Here is an 18,424-nt window from a genome sequence, read left to right on the forward strand (position 1 = left end):
ACTGCTATCTGTATAAACATGGAAATATCTACACCACCATCTGTATAAACATGCAAATATCTACACAGTCATCTGTATAAACATGGAAACATCTACACCACCATATCTATAAACATGGAAATACCTACAGTGCCATCTGTATACCCGTGGAAATACCTACCCAGCCATCTGTGTAGCCACGGAAATATCTACTCCGCTATCTCTATAAACATGGAAATACGTACAACGCTATCTCTATAAATATGGAAATACCTACGCTGCAATCTCTATAAACATGGAAATATCTACACCGCCATCACTATAAACATGGAAATATCTACATCGCTATCTGTATTAACATGGAAATAGCTCCACCGCTATCAGTAAAAACACTGAAATATCTACACCGCTATCTGTATAAACATGGAAATATGTACAACGCTATCTGTATAAACATGGAAATATCTACACCGCAATCTGTATAAACATGGAAATATCTACACAGCTATCTCTATAAACATGGAAATAGCTACACTGCTATCTGTAGAAACATAGAAATATCGACACCGTTATCTGTATAAACATGGAAACATCTACACCGCCCTCTGTAAAAACATGAAGATATCTACACAGTCATCTGTATAAACTTGGAAATATCTACACCTCCATCTGTATAAACATGGAAATATCTACACTGCCATCTGTATACACATGGAAATATCTACACAGCCATCTGAAGAAACATGGAAATATGTACACCGCTATCTGTATAAACATGGAAATAACTACACCGCTATCTTTATAAACTTGGAAATATCTACACCGCCTTCTGTATAAACATGGAAATATCTACACCGCTATCTGTATAAACATGGAAATACCAACACCGATATCTGTATAAACATTGAAATATCTACACCGCTATCTGTATAAAGATGGAAATATCTACAACGCTATCTGTGTAAACATGGAAATATCTACACACCTATCTGTGTAAACATGGAAATATCTACACCGCTATCTGTATAAACATGGAAATATCTACACCGCTATCTTTATAAACATGGAAATACCAAAATGGCTATCTGTATAAACATGGAAATATCTACAACGCTATCTGTATAAATACGGAAATATCCTCACCACTATCACTATAAACCTGGAAATACCTACAACGCTATCTGTATAAATACGGAAATATCCTCACCGCTATCTCTATAAACATGGAAATACCTACACCGCCATATCTATACACATGGAAATACCTACACCGCCATCTCTGTACACATGGAAATATCTACACCACTGTCTCTATAAACATAGAAATATCTACATTGCAATCTCTATAAACATGGAAATATCTACACCGCCATCTCTATAAACATGGAAATATCTACATCGCTATCTGTATAAATATGGAAATATCTCCACCGCTATCAGTATAAACATGGAAATATCTACACCGATATCTGTATAAACATGGAAATATCTACACCGCTATCTGTATAAACATGGAAATATCTACAACGCTATCTGTGTAAACATGGAAATATCTACACAGATATCTGTGTAAACTTGCAAATATCTACACAGCTATCTGTGTAAAGATCGAAATGTCTACAGCGCAATCTGTGCAAAGATGGAAATATCTACACCGCTATCTCTGTAAACATGGAAATATCTACACCGCTATCTGTATCAACATGGAAATATCTACTTCGCTATCTTTATAAACATGGAAATATCTACACTGTTATCTCTATAAACATGGAAATATCTACACCACCATCTGTATAAACATGCAAATATCTACAGAGTCATCTGTATAAACATGGAAATATCTACACCACCATATCTATAAACATGGAAATATCTACAGTGCCATCTGTATACCCGTGGAAATACCTACCCAGCCATCTGTGTAACCACAGAAATATCTACTCCGCTATCTCTATAAACATGGAAATATGTACAACGCTATCTCTATAAATATCGAAATATCTACACTGCAATCTCTATAAACATGGAAATATCTACACAGCCATCACTATAAACATGGAAATATCTACATCGCTATCTGTATTAACATGGAAATAGCTCCACCGCTATCAGTATAAACACTGAAATATCTACACCGCTATCTGTATAAACATGGAAATATGTACAACGCTATCTGTATAAACATGGAAATATCTACACCGCTATCTGTATAAACATGGAAATATCTACACAGCTATCTCTATAAACATGGAAATAGCTACCCTGCTATCTGTATAAACATAGAAATAGCGACACCGTTATCTGTATAAACATGGAAATATCTACACCGCCCTCTGTAAAAACATCAAGATATATACACAGTCATCTGTATAAACTAGGAAATATCTACACCTCCATCTGTATAAACATGGAAATATCTACACTGCCATCTGTATACACATGGAAATATCTACACAGCCATCTGAAGAAACATGGAAATATGTACACCGCTATCTGTATAAACATGGAAATAACTACACCGCTATCTTTATAAACTTGGAAATATCTACACCGCCTTCTGTATAAACATGGAAATATCTACACCGCTATCTGTATAAACATGGAAATACCAACACCGTTATCTGTATAAACATTGAAATATCTACACCGCTATCTGTATAAAGATGGAAATATCTACAACGCTATCTGTATAAACATGGAAATATCTACACACCTATCTGTGTAAACATGGAAATATCTACACCGCTATCTGTATAAACATGGAAATATCTACACCGCTATCTTTATAAACATGGAAATACCAAAACGGCTATCTGTATAAACATGGAAATATCTACAACGCTATCTGTATAAATACGGAAATATCCTCACCACTATCACTATAAACCTGGAAATACCTACAACGCTATCTGTATAAATACGGAAATATCCTCACCGCTATCTCTATAAACATGGAAATACCTACACCGCCATATCTATACACATGGAAATACCTACACCGCCATCTCTGTACACATGGAAATATCTACACCACTATCTCTATAAACATAGAAATATCTACATTGCAATCTCTATAAACATGGAAATATCTACACCGCCATCTCTATAAACATGGAAATATCTACATCGCTATCTGTATAAATATGGAAATATCTCCACCGCTATCAGTATAAACATGGAAATATCTACACCGATATCTGTATAAACATGGAAATATCTACACCGCTATCTGTATAAACATGGAAATATCTACAACGCTATCTGTGTAAACATGGAAATATCTACACAGATATCTGTGTAAACTTGCAAATATCTACACAGCTATCTGTGTAAAGATCGAAATGTCTACAGCGCAATCTGTGCAAAGATGGAAATATCTACACCGCTATCTCTGTAAACATGGAAATATCTACACCGCTATCTGTATCAACATGGAAATATCTACTTCGCTATCTTTATAAACATGGAAATATCTACACTTTTATCTCTATAAACATGGAAATATCTACACCACCATCTGTATAAACATGCAAATATCTACAGAGTCATCTGTATAAACATGGAAATATCTACACCACCATATCTATAAACATGGAAATATCTACAGTGCCATCTGTATACCCGTGGAAATACCTACCCAGCCATCTGTGTAACCACAGAAATATCTACTCCGCTATCTCTATAAACATGGAAATATGTACAACGCTATCTCTATAAATATCGAAATATCTACACTGCAATCTCTATAAACATGGAAATATCTACACAGCCATCACTATAAACATGGAAATATCTACATCGCTATCTGTATTAACATGGAAATAGCTCCACCGCTATCAGTATAAACACTGAAATATCTACACCGCTATCTGTATAAACATGGAAATATGTACAACGCTATCTGTATAAACATGGAAATATCTACACCGCTATCTGTATAAACATGGAAATATCTACACAGCTATCTCTATAAACATGGAAATAGCTACCCTGCTATCTGTATAAACATAGAAATAGCGACACCGTTATCTGTATAAACATGGAAATATCTACACCGCCCTCTGTAAAAACATGAAGATATCTACACAGTCATCTGTATAAACTTGGAAATATCTACACTTCCATCTGTATAAACATGGAAATATCTACACTGCCATCTGTATACACATGGAAATATCTACACAGCCATCTGAAGAAACATGGAAATATGTACACCGCTATCTGTATAAACATGGAAATAACTGCACCGCTATCTTTATAAACTTGGAAATATCTACACCGCCTTCTGTATAAACATGGAAATATCTACACCGCTATCTGTATAAACATGGAAATACTAACACCGTTATCTGTATAAACATTGAAATATCTACACCGCTATCTGTATAAAGATGGAAATATCTACAACGCTATCTGTGTAAACATGGAAATATCTACACACCTATCTGTGTAAACATGGAAATATCTACACCGCTATCTGTATAAACATGGAAATATCTACACCACTATCTGTATAAACATGGAAATACCAAAACGGCTATCTGTATAAACATGGAAATATCTACAACGCTATCTGTATAAATACGGAAATATCCTCACCACTATCACTATAAACCTGGAAATACCTACAACGCTATCTGTATAAATACGGAAATATCCTCACCACTATCTCTATAAACATGGAAATACCTACACCGCCATATCTATACACATGGAAATACCTACACCGCCATCTCTGTACACATGGAAATATCTACACCACTATCTATATAAACATAGAAATATCTACATTGCAATCTCTATAAACATGGAAATATCTACACCGCCATCTCTATAAACATGGAAATATCTACATCGCTATCTGTATAAATATGGAAATATCTCCACCGCTATCAGTATAAACATGGAAATATCTACACCGATATCTGTATAAACATGGAAATGTCTACACCGCTATCTGTATAAACATGGAAATATCTACAACGCTATCTGTGTAAACATGGAAGTATCTACACAGATATCTGTGTAAACTTGCAAATATCTACACAGCTATCTGTGTAAAGATCGAAATGTCTACAGCGCAATCTGTGCAAAGATGGAAATATCTACACCGCTATCTCTGTAAACATGGAAATATCTACACCGCTATCTGTATCAACATGGAAATATCTACTTCGCTATCTTTATAAACATGGAAATATCTACACTGTTATCTCTATAAACATGGAAATATCTACACCACCATCTGTATAAACATGCAAATATCTACAGAGTCATCTGTATAAACATGGAAACATCTACACCACCATATCTATAAACATGGAAATATCTACAGTGCCATCTGTATACCCGTGGAAATACCTACCCAGCCATCTGTGTAACCACGGAAATATCTACTCCGCTATCTCTATAAACATGGAAATATGTACAACGCTATCTCTATAAATATCGAAATATCTTCACTGCAATCTCTATAAACATGGAAATATCTACACCGCCATCACTATAAACATGGAAATATCTACATCGCTATCTGTATTAACATGGAAATGGCTCCACCGCTATCAGTATAAACACTGAAATATCTACACCGCTATCTGTATAAACATGGAAATATGTACAACGCTATCTGTATAAACATGGAAATATCTACAACGCTATCTGTATAAACATGGAAATATCTACACAGCTATCTCTATAAACATGGAAATAGCTACACTGCTATCTGTATAAACATAGAAATAGCGACACCGTTATCTGTATAAACATGGAAATATCTACACCGCCCTCTGTAAAAACATCAAGATATATACACAGTCATCTGTATAAACTTGGAAATATCTACACCTCCATCTGTATAAACATGGAAATATCTACACCGCCATCTGTATACACATGGAAATATCTACGCAGCCATCTGAAGAAACATGGAAATATGTACACCGCTATCTGTATAAACATGGAAATAACTACACCGCTATCTTTATAAACTTGGAAATACCTACACCGCCTTCTGTATAAACATGGAAATATCTACACCGCTATCTGTATAAACATGGAAATACCAACACCGTTATCTGTATAAACATTGAAATATCTACACCGCTATCTGTATAAAGATGGAAATATCTACAACGCTATCTGTGTAAACATGGAAATATCTACACACCTATCTGTGTAAACATGGAAATATCTACACCGCTATCTGTGTAAACATGGAAATATCTACACCGCTATCTGTATAAACATGGAAATACCAAAACGGCTATCTGTACAAACATGGAAATATCTACAACGCTATCTGTATAAATACGGAAATATCCTCACCACTATCACTATAAACCTGGAAATACCTACAACGCTATCTGTATAAATACCGAAATATCCTCACCGCTATCTCTATAAACATGGAAATACCTACACCGCCATATCTATACACATGGAAATACCTACACCGCCATCTCTATACACATGGAGATATCTACACCACTATCTCTATAAACATAGAAATATCTACATTGCAATCTCTATAAACATGGAAATATCTACACCGCCATCTCTATAAACATGGAAATATCTACATCGCTATCTGTATAAATATGGAAATGTCTCCACCGCTATCAGTATAAACATGGAAATATCTACACCGATATCTGTATAAACATGGAAATATCTACACCGCTATCTGTATAAACATGGAAATATCTACAATGCTATCTGTGTAAACATGGAAGTATCTACACAGATATCTGTGTAAACTTGCAAATATCTACACAGCTATCTGTGTAAAGATCGAAATGTCTACAGCGCAATCTGTGCAAAGATGGAAATATCTACACCGCTATCTCTGTAAACATGGAAATATCTACACCGCTATCTGTATCAACATGGAAATATCTACTTCGCTATCTGTATAAACATGGAAATATCTACACTGTTATCTCTATAAACATGGAAATATCTACACCACCATCTGTATAAACATGCAAATGTCTACAGAGTCATCTGTATAAACATGGAAATATCTACACCACCATATCTATAAACATGGAAATATCTACAGTGCCATCTGTATACCCGTGGAAATACCTACCCAGCCATCTGTGTAACCACGGAAATATCTACTCCGCTATCTCTATAAACATGGAAATACGTACAACGCTATCTCTATAAATATGGAAATATCTACACTGCAATCTCTACAAACATGGAAATATCTACACCACCATCACTATAAACATGGAAATATCTACATCGCTATCTGTATTAACATGGAAATAGCTCCACCGCTATCAGTATAAACACTGAAATATCTACACCGCTATCTGTATAAACATGGAAATATGTACAACGCTATCTGTATAAACATGGAAATATCTACACCTCTATCTGTATAAACATGGAAATATCTACACAGCTATCTCTATAAACATGGAAATAGCTACCCTGCTATCTGTATAAACATAGAAATAGCGACACCGTTATCTGTATAAACATGGAAATATCTACACCGCCCTCTGTAAAAACATGAAGATATCTACACAGTCATCTGTATAAACTTGGAAATATCTACACCTCCATCTGTATAAACATGGAAATATCTACACTGCCATCTGTATACACATGGAAATATCTACACAGCCATCTGAAGTAACATGGAAGTATGTACACAGCTATCTGTATAAACATGGAAATAACTACACCGCTATCTTTATAAACTTGGAAATATCTACACCGCCTTCTGTAAAAACATGGAAATATCTACACCGCTATCTGTATAAACATGGAAATACCAACACCGTTATCTGTATAAACATTGAAATATCTACACCGCTATCTGTATAAAGATGGAAATATCTACAACGCTATCTTTGTAAACATGGAAATATCTACACACCTATCTGTGTAAACATGGAAATATCTACACCGCTATCTGTATAAACATGGAAATATCTACACCGGTATCTGTATAAACATGGAAATACCAAAACGGCTATCTGTATAAACATGGAAATATCTACAACGCTATCTGTATAAATACGGAAATATCCTCACCACTATCACTATAAACCTGGAAATACCTACAACGCTATCTGTATAAATACGGAAATATCCTCACCACTATCTCTATAAACATGGAAATACCTACACCGCCATATCTATACACATGGAAATACCTACACTGCCATCTCTGTACACTTGGAAATATCTACACCACTATCTCTATAAACATAGAAATATCTACATTGCAATCTCTATAAACATGGAAATATCTACACCGCCATCTCTATAAACATGGAAATACATACATCGCTATCTGTATAAATATGGAAATATCTCCACCGCTATCTGTATAAACATGGAAATATCTACACCGATATCTGTATAAACATGGAAATGTCTACACCGCTATCTGTATAAACATGGAAATATCTACAACGCTATCTGTGTAAACATGGAAGTATCTACACAGATATCTGTGTAAACTTGCAAATATCTACACAGCTATCTGTGTAAAGATCGAAATGTCTACAGCGCAATCTGTGCAAAGATGGAAATATCTACACCGCTATCTCTGTAAACATGGAAATATCTACACCGCTATCTGTATCAACATGGAAATATCTACTTCGCTATCTTTATAAACATGGAAATATCTACACTGTTATCTCTATGAACATGGAAATATCTACACCACCATCTGTATAAACATGCAAATATCTACAGAGTCATCTGTATAAACATGGAAATATCTACACCACCATATCTATAAACATGGAAATATCTACAGTGCCATCTGTATACCCGTGGAAATACCAACCCAGCCATCTGTGTAACCACGGAAATATCTACTCCGCTATCTCTATAAACATGGAAATACGTACAACGCTATCTCTATAAATATGGAAATATCTACACTGCAATCTCTACAAACATGGAAACATCTACACCGCCATCACTATAAACTTGGAAATATCTACATCGCTATCTGTATTAACATGGAAATAGCTCCACCGCTATCAGTATAAACACTGAAATATCTACACCGCTATCTGTATAAACATGGAAATATGTACAACGCTATCTGTATAAACATGGAAATATGTACACCGCTATCTGTATAAACATGGAAATATCTACACAGCTATCTCTATAAACATGGAAATAGCTACACTGCTATCTGTATAAACATAGAAATAGCGACACCGTTATCTGTATAAACATGGAAATATCTACACCGCCCTCTGTAAAAACATCAAGATATCTACACAGTCATCTGTATAAACTTGGAAATATCTACCCCTCCATCTGTATAAACATGGAAATATCTACACTGCCATCTGTATACACATGGAAATATCTACACAGCCATCTGAAGAAACATGGAAATATGTACACCGCTATCTGTATAAACATGGAAATAACTACACCGCTATCTTTATAAACTTGGAAATATCGACACCGCCTTCTGTATAAACATGGAAATATCTACACCGCTGTCTGTATAAACATGGAAATACCAACACCGTTATCTGTATAAACATTGAAATATCTACACCGCTATCTGTATAAAGATGGAAATATCTACAACGCTATCTGTGTAAACATGGAAATATCTACACACCTATCTGTGTAAACATGGAAATATCTACACCGCTATCTGTATAAACATGGAAATATCTACACCGCTATCTGTATAAACATGGAAATACCAAAACGGCTATCTGTATAAACATGGAAATATCTACAACGCTATCTGTATAAATACGGAAATATCCTCACCACTATCACTATAAACCTGGAAATACCTACAACGCTATCTGTATAAATACGGAAATATCCTCACCACTATCTCTATAAACATGGAAATACCTACACCGCCATATCTATACACATGGAAATACCTACACCGCCATCTCTATACACATGGAAATATCTACACCACTATCTCTATAAACATAGAAATATCTACATTGCAATCTCTATTAACATGGAAATATCTACACCGCCATCTCTATAAACATGGAAATATCTACATCGCTATCTGTATAAATATGGAAATATCTCCACCGCTATCAGTATAAACATGGAAATATCTACACCGATATCTGTATAAACATGGAAATATCTCCACCGCTATCTGTATAAACATGGAAATATCTCCACCGCTATCAGTATAAACATGGAAATATCTACACCGATATCTGTATAAACATGGAAATATCTACACCGCTAACTGTATAAACATGGAAATATCTACAACGCTATCTGTGTAAACATGGAAGTATCTACACAGATATCTGCGTAAACTTGCAAATATCTACACAGCTATCTGTGTAAAGATCGAAGTGTCTACAGCGCAATCTGTGCAAAGATGGAAATATCTACACTGCTATCTCTGTAAACATGGAAATATCTACACCGCTATCTGTATCAACATGGAAATATCTACTTCGCTATCTTTATAAACATGGAAATATCTACACTGTTATCTCTATAAACATGGAAATATCTACACCACCATCTGTATAAACATGCAAATATCTACAGAGTCATCTGTATAAACATGGAAATATCTACACCACCATATCTATAAACATGGAAATATCTACAGTGCCATCTGTATACCCGTGGAAATAGCTACCCAGCCATCTGTGTAACCACGGAAATATCTACTCCGCTATCTCTATAAACATGGAAATACGTACAACGCTATCTCTATAAATATGGAAATATCTACACTGCAATCTCTATAAACATGGAAATATCTACACCGCCATCACTATAAACATGGAAATATCTACATCGCTATCTGTATTAACATGGAAATGGCTCCACCGCTATCAGTATAAACAGTGAAATATCTACACTGCTATCTGTATAAACATGGAAATATGTACAACGCTATCTGTATAAACATGGAAATATCTACACCGCTATCTGTATAAACATGGAAATATCTACACAGCTATCTCTATAAACATGGAAATAGCTACACTGCTATCTGTATAAACATAGAAATAGCGACACCGTTATCTGTATAAACATGGAAATATCTACACCGCCCTCTGTAAAAACATGAAGATATCTACACAGTCATCTGTATAAACTTGGAAATATCTACACCTCCATCTGTATAAACATGGAAATATCTACACTGCCATCTGTATACACATGGAAATATCTAAACAGCCATCTGAAGAAACATGGAAATATGTACACCGCTATCTGTATAAACATGGAAATAACTACACCGCTATCTTTATAAACTTGGAAATATCTACACCGCCTTCTGTATAAACATGGAAATATCTACACCGCTATCTGTATAAACATGAAAATACTAACACCGTTATCTGTATAAACATTGAAATATCTACACCGCTATCTGTATAAAGATGGAAATATCTACAACGCTATCTGTGTAAACATGGAAATATCTACACACCTATCTGTGTAAACATGGAAATATCTACACCGCTATCTGTATAAACATGGAAATATCTACACCGCTATCTGTATAAACATGGAAATACCAAAACGGCTATCTGTATAAACATGGAAATATCTATAACGCTATCTGTATAAATACGGAAATATCCTCACCACTATCACTATAAACCTGGAAATACCTACAACGCTATCTGTATAAATACGGAAATATCCTCACCACTATCTCTATAAACATGGAAATACCTACACCGCCATATCTATACACATCTAAATACCTACAATGCCATCTCTATACACATGGAAATATCTACACCACTATCTCTATAAACATAGAAATATCTACATTGCAATCTCTATAAACATGGAAATATCTACACCGCCATCTCTATAAACATGGAAATATCTACATCGCTATCTGTATAAATATGGAAATATCTCCACCGCTATCAGTATAAACATGGAAATATCTACACCGATATCTGTATAAACATGGAAATATCTACACCGCTATCTGTATAAACATGGAAATATCTACAATGCTATCTGTGTAAACATGGAAGTATCTACACAGATATCTGTGTAAACTTGCAAATATCTACACAGCTATCTGTGTAAAGATCGAAATGTCTACAGCGCAATCTGTGCAAAGATGGAAATATCTACACCGCTATCTCTGTAAACATGGAAATATCTACACCGCTATCTGTATCAACATGGAAATATCTACTTCGCTATCTGTATAAACATGGAAATATCTACACTGTTATCTCTATAAACATGGAAATATCTACACCACCATCTGTATAAACATGCAAATGTCTACAGAGTCATCTGTATAAACATGGAAATATCTACACCACCATATCTATAAACATGGAAATATCTACAGTGCCATCTGTATACCCGTGGAAATACCTGCCCAGCCATCTGTGTAACCACGGAAATATCTACTCCGCTATCTCTATAAACATGGAAATATGTACAACGCTATCTCTATAAATATCGAAATATCTACACTGCAATCTCTATAAACATGGAAATATCTACACCGCCATCACTATAAACATGGAAATATCTACATCGCTATCTGTATTAACATGGAAATAGCTCCACCGCTATCAGTATAAACACTGAAATATCTACACCGCTATCTGTATAAACATGGAAATATGTACAACGCTATCTGTATAAACATGGAAATATCTATAACGCTATCTGTATAAACATGGAAATATCTACACAGCTATCTCTATAAACATGGAAATAGCTACACTGCTATCTGTATAAACATAGAAATAGCGACACCGTTATCTGTATAAACATGGAAATATCTACACCGCCCTCTGTAAAAACATCAAGATATATACACAGTCATCTGTATAAACTTGGAAATATCTACACCTCCATCTGTATAAACATGGAAATATCTACACTGCCATCTGTATACACATGGAAATATCTACACAGCCATCTGAAGAAACATGGAAATATGTACACCGCTATCTGTATAAACATGGAAATAACTACACCGCTATCTTTATAAACTTGGAAATATCTACAACGCCTTCTGTATAAACATGGAAATATCTACACCGCTATCTGTATAAACATGGAAATACCAACACCGTTATCTGTATAAACATTGAAATATCTACACCGCTATCTGTATAAAGATGGAAATATCTACAACGCTATCTGTGTAAACATGGAAATATCTACACACCTATCTGTGTAAACATGGAAATATCTACACCACTATCTGTGTAAACATGGAAATATCTACACCGCTATCTGTATAAACATGGAAATACCAAAACGGCTATCTGTACAAACATGGAAATATCTACAACGCTATCTGTATAAATACGGAAATATCCTCACCACTATCACTATAAACCTGGAAATACCTACAACGCTATCTGTATAAATACGGAAATATCCTCACCACTATCTCTATAAACATGGAAATACCTACACCGCCATATCTATACACATGGAAATACCTACACCGCCATCTCTATACACATGGAAATATCTACACCACTATCTCTATAAACATAGAAATATCTACATTGCAATCTCTATAAACATGGAAATATCTACACCGCCATCTCTATAAACATGGAAATATCTACATCGCTATCTGTATAAATATGGAAATATCTCCACCGCTATCAGTATAAACATGGAAATATCTACACCGATATCTGTATAAACATGGAAATATCTACACCGCTATCTGTATAAACATGGAAATATCTACAATGCTATCTGTGTAAACATGGAAGTATCTACACAGATATCTGTGTAAACTTGCAAATATCTACACAGCTATCTGTGTAAAGATCGAAATGTCTACAGCGCAATCTGTGCAAAGATGGAAATATCTACACCGCTATCTCTGTAAACATGGAAATATCTACACCGCTATCTGTATCAACATGGAAATATCTACTTCGCTATCTTTATAAACATGGAAATATCTACACTTTTATCTCTATAAACATGGAAATATCTACACCACCATCTGTATAAACATGCAAATATCTACAGAGTCATCTGTATAAACATGGAAATATCTACACCACCATATCTATAAACATGGAAATATCTACAGTGCCATCTGTATACCCGTGGAAATACCTACCCAGCCATCTGTGTAACCACGGAAATATCTACTCCGCTATCTCTATAAACATGGAAATACGTACAACGCTATCTCTATAAATATGGAAATATCTACACTGCAATCTCTATAAACATGGAAATATCTACACCGCAATCACTACAAACATGGAAATATCTACATCGCTATCTGTATTAACATGGAAATAGCTCCACCGCTATCAGTATAAACACTGAAATATCTACACCGCTATCTGTATAAACATGGAAATATGTACAATGCTATCTTTATAAACATGGAAATATCTACACCGCTATCTGTATAAACATGGAAATATCTACACAGCTATCTCTATAAACATGGAAATAGCTACACTGCTATCTGTATAAACATAGAAATAGCGACACCGTTATCTGTATAAACATGGAAATATCTACACCGCCCTCTGTAAAAACATCAAGATATCTACACAGTCATCTGTATAAACTTGGAAATATCTACACCTCCATCTGTATAAACATGGAAATATCTACACTGCCATCTGTATACACATGGAAATATCTACACAGCCATCTGAAGAAACATGGAAATATGTACACCGCTATCTGTATAAACATGGAAATAACTACACCGCTATCTTTATAAACTTGGAAATATCTACACCGCCTTCTGTATAAACATGGAAATATCTACACCGCTATCTGTATAAACATGGAAATACCAACACCATTATCTGTATAAACATTGAAATATCTACACCGCTATCTGTATAAAGATGGAAATATCTACAACGCTATCTGTGTAAACATGGAAATATCTACACAACTATCTGTGTAAACATGGAAATATCTACACCGCTATCTGTATAAACATGGAAATATCTACACCGCTATCTTTATAAACATGGAAATACCAAAATGGCTATCTGTATAAACATGGAAATGTCTACAACGCTATCTGTATAAATACGGAAATATCCTCACCACTATCACTATAAACCTGGAAATACCTACAACGCTATCTGTATAAATACGGAAATATCCTCACCGCTATCTCTATAAACATGGAAATACCTACACCGCCATATCTATACACATGGAAATACCTACACCGCCATCTCTGTACACATGGAAATATCTACACCACTATCTCTATAAACATAGAAATATCTACATTGCAATCTCTATAAACATGGAAATATCTACACCGCCATCTCTATAAACATGGAAATATCTACGTCGCTATCTGTATAAATATGGAAATATCTCCACCGCTATCAGTATAAACATGGAAATATCTACACCGATATCTGTATAAACATGGAAATATCTACACCGCTATCTGTATAAACATGGAAATATCTACAACGCTATCTGTGTAAACATGGAAGTATCTACACAGATATCTGTGTAAACTTGCAAATATCTACACAGATATCTGTGTAAAGATCGAAATGTCTACAGCGCAATCTGTGCAAAGATGGAAATATCTACACCGCTATCTCTGTAAACATGGAAATATCTACACCGCTATCTGTATCAACATGGAAATATCTACTTCGCTATCTTTATAAACATGGAAATATCTACACTGTTATCTCTATAAACACGGAAATATCTACACCACCATCTGTATAAACATGCAAATATCTACAGAGTCATCTGTATAAACATGGAAATATCTACACCACCATATCTATAAACATGGAAATATCTACAGTGCCATCTGTATACCCGAGGAAATACCTACCCAGCCATCTGTGTAACCACGGAAATATCTACTCCGCTATCTCTATAAACATGGAAATACGTACAACGCTATCTCTATAAATATGGAAATATCTACACTGCAATCTCTACAAACATGGAAATATCTACACTACCATCACTATAAACATGGAAATATCTACATCGCTATCTGTATTAACAAGGAAATAGCTCCACCGCTATCAGTATAAACACTGAAATATCTACACCGCTATCTGTATAAACATGGAAATATGTACAACGCTATCTGTATAAACATGGAAATATCTACACCGCTATCTGTATAAACATGGAAATATCTACACAGCTATCTCTATAAACATGGAAATAGCTACCCTGCTATCTGTATAAACATAGAAATAGCGACACCGTTATCTGTATAAACATGGAAATATCTACACCGCCCTCTGTAAAAACATGAAGATATCTACACAGTCATCTGTATAAACTTGGAAATATCTACACCTCCATCTGTATAAACATGGAAATATCTACACTGCCATCTGTATACACATGGAAATATCTACACAGCCATCTGAAGTAACATGGAAGTATGTACACCGCTATCTGTATAAACATGGAAATAACTACACCGCTATCTTTATAAACTTGGAAATATCTACACCGCCTTCTGTAAAAACATGGAAATATCTACACCGCTATCTGTATAAACATGGAAATACCAACACCGTTATCTGTATAAACATTGAAATATCTACACCGCTATCTGTATAAAGATGGAAATATCTACAACGCTATCTGTATAAACATGGAAATATCTACACACCTATCTGTGTAAACATGGAAATATCTACACCACTATCTGTATAAACATGGAAATATCTACACCGCTATCTTTATAAACATGGAAATACCAAAACGGCTATCTGTATAAACATGGAAATATCTACAACGCTATCTGTATAAATATGGAAATATCCTCACCACTATCACTATAAACCTGGAAATACCTACAACGCTATCTGTATAACTACGGAAATATCCTCACCACTATCTCTATAAACATGGAAATACCTACACCGCCATATCTATACACATGGAAATACCTACTCCGCCATCTCTGTACACATGGAAATATCTACACCACTATCTCTATAAACATAGAAATATCTACATTGCAATCTCTATAAACCTGGAAATATCTACACCGCCATCTCTATAAACATGGAAATATCTACATCGCTATCTGTATAAATATGGAAATATCTCCACCGCTATCAGTATAAACATGGAAATATCTACACCGATATCTGTATAAACAGGGAAATATCTACACCGCTATCTGTATAAACATGGAAATATCTACAACGCTATCTGTGTAAACATGGAAGTATCTACACAGATATCTGTGTAAACTTGCAAATATCTACACAGCTATCTGTGTAAAGATCGAAATGTCTACAGCGCAATCTGTGCAAAGATGGAAATATCTACACCGCTATCTCTGTAAACATGGAAATATCTACACCGCTATCTGTATCAACATGGAAATATCTACTTCGCTATCTTTATAAACATGGAAATATCTACACTGTTATCTCTATAAACATGGAAATATCTACACCACCATCTGTATAAACATGCAAATATCTACAGAGTCATCTGTATAAACATGGAAATATCTACACCACCATATCTATAAACATGGAAATATCTACAGTGCCATCTGTATACCCGTGGAAATAGCTACCCAGCCATCTGTGTAACCACGGAAATATCTACTCCGCTATCTCTATAAACATGGAAATACGTACAACGCTATCTCTATAAATATGGAAATATCTACACTGCAATCTCTATAAACATGGAAATATCTACACCGCCATCACTATAAACATGGAAATATCTACATCGCTATCTGTATTAACATGGAAATGGCTCCACCGCTATCAGTATAAACAGTGAAATATCTACACTGCTATCTGTATAAACATGGAAATATGTACAACGCTATCTGTATAAACATGGAAATATCTACACCGCTATCTGTATAAACATGGAAATATCTACACAGCTATCTCTATAAACATGGAAATAGCTACACTGCTATCTGTATAAACATAGAAATAGCGACACCGTTATCTGTATAAACATGGAAATATCTACACCGCCCTCTGTAAAAACATGAAGATATCTACACAGTCATCTGTATAAACTTGGAAATATCTACACCTCCATCTGTATAAACATGGAAATATCTACACTGCCATCTGTATACACATGGAAATATCTACACAGCCATCTGAAGAAACATGGAAATATGTACACCGCTATCTGTATAAACATGGAAATAACTACACCGCTATCTTTATAAACTTGGAAATATCTACACCGCCTTCTGTATAAACATGGAAATATCTACACCGCTATCTGTATAAACATGGAAATACTAACACCGTTATCTGTATAAACATTGAAATATCTACACCGCTATCTGTATAAAGATGGAAATATCTACAACGCTATCTGTGTAAACATGGAAATATCTACACACCTATCTGTGTAAACATGGAAATACCAAAACGGCTATCTGTATAAACATGGAAATATCTACAACGCTATCTGTATAAATACGGAA

The sequence above is a fragment of the Pan troglodytes genome, chromosome 6 (assembly GCF_028858775.2).
Source record: "Pan troglodytes isolate AG18354 chromosome 6, NHGRI_mPanTro3-v2.0_pri, whole genome shotgun sequence".
NCBI lineage: Eukaryota > Metazoa > Chordata > Mammalia > Primates > Hominidae > Pan > Pan troglodytes.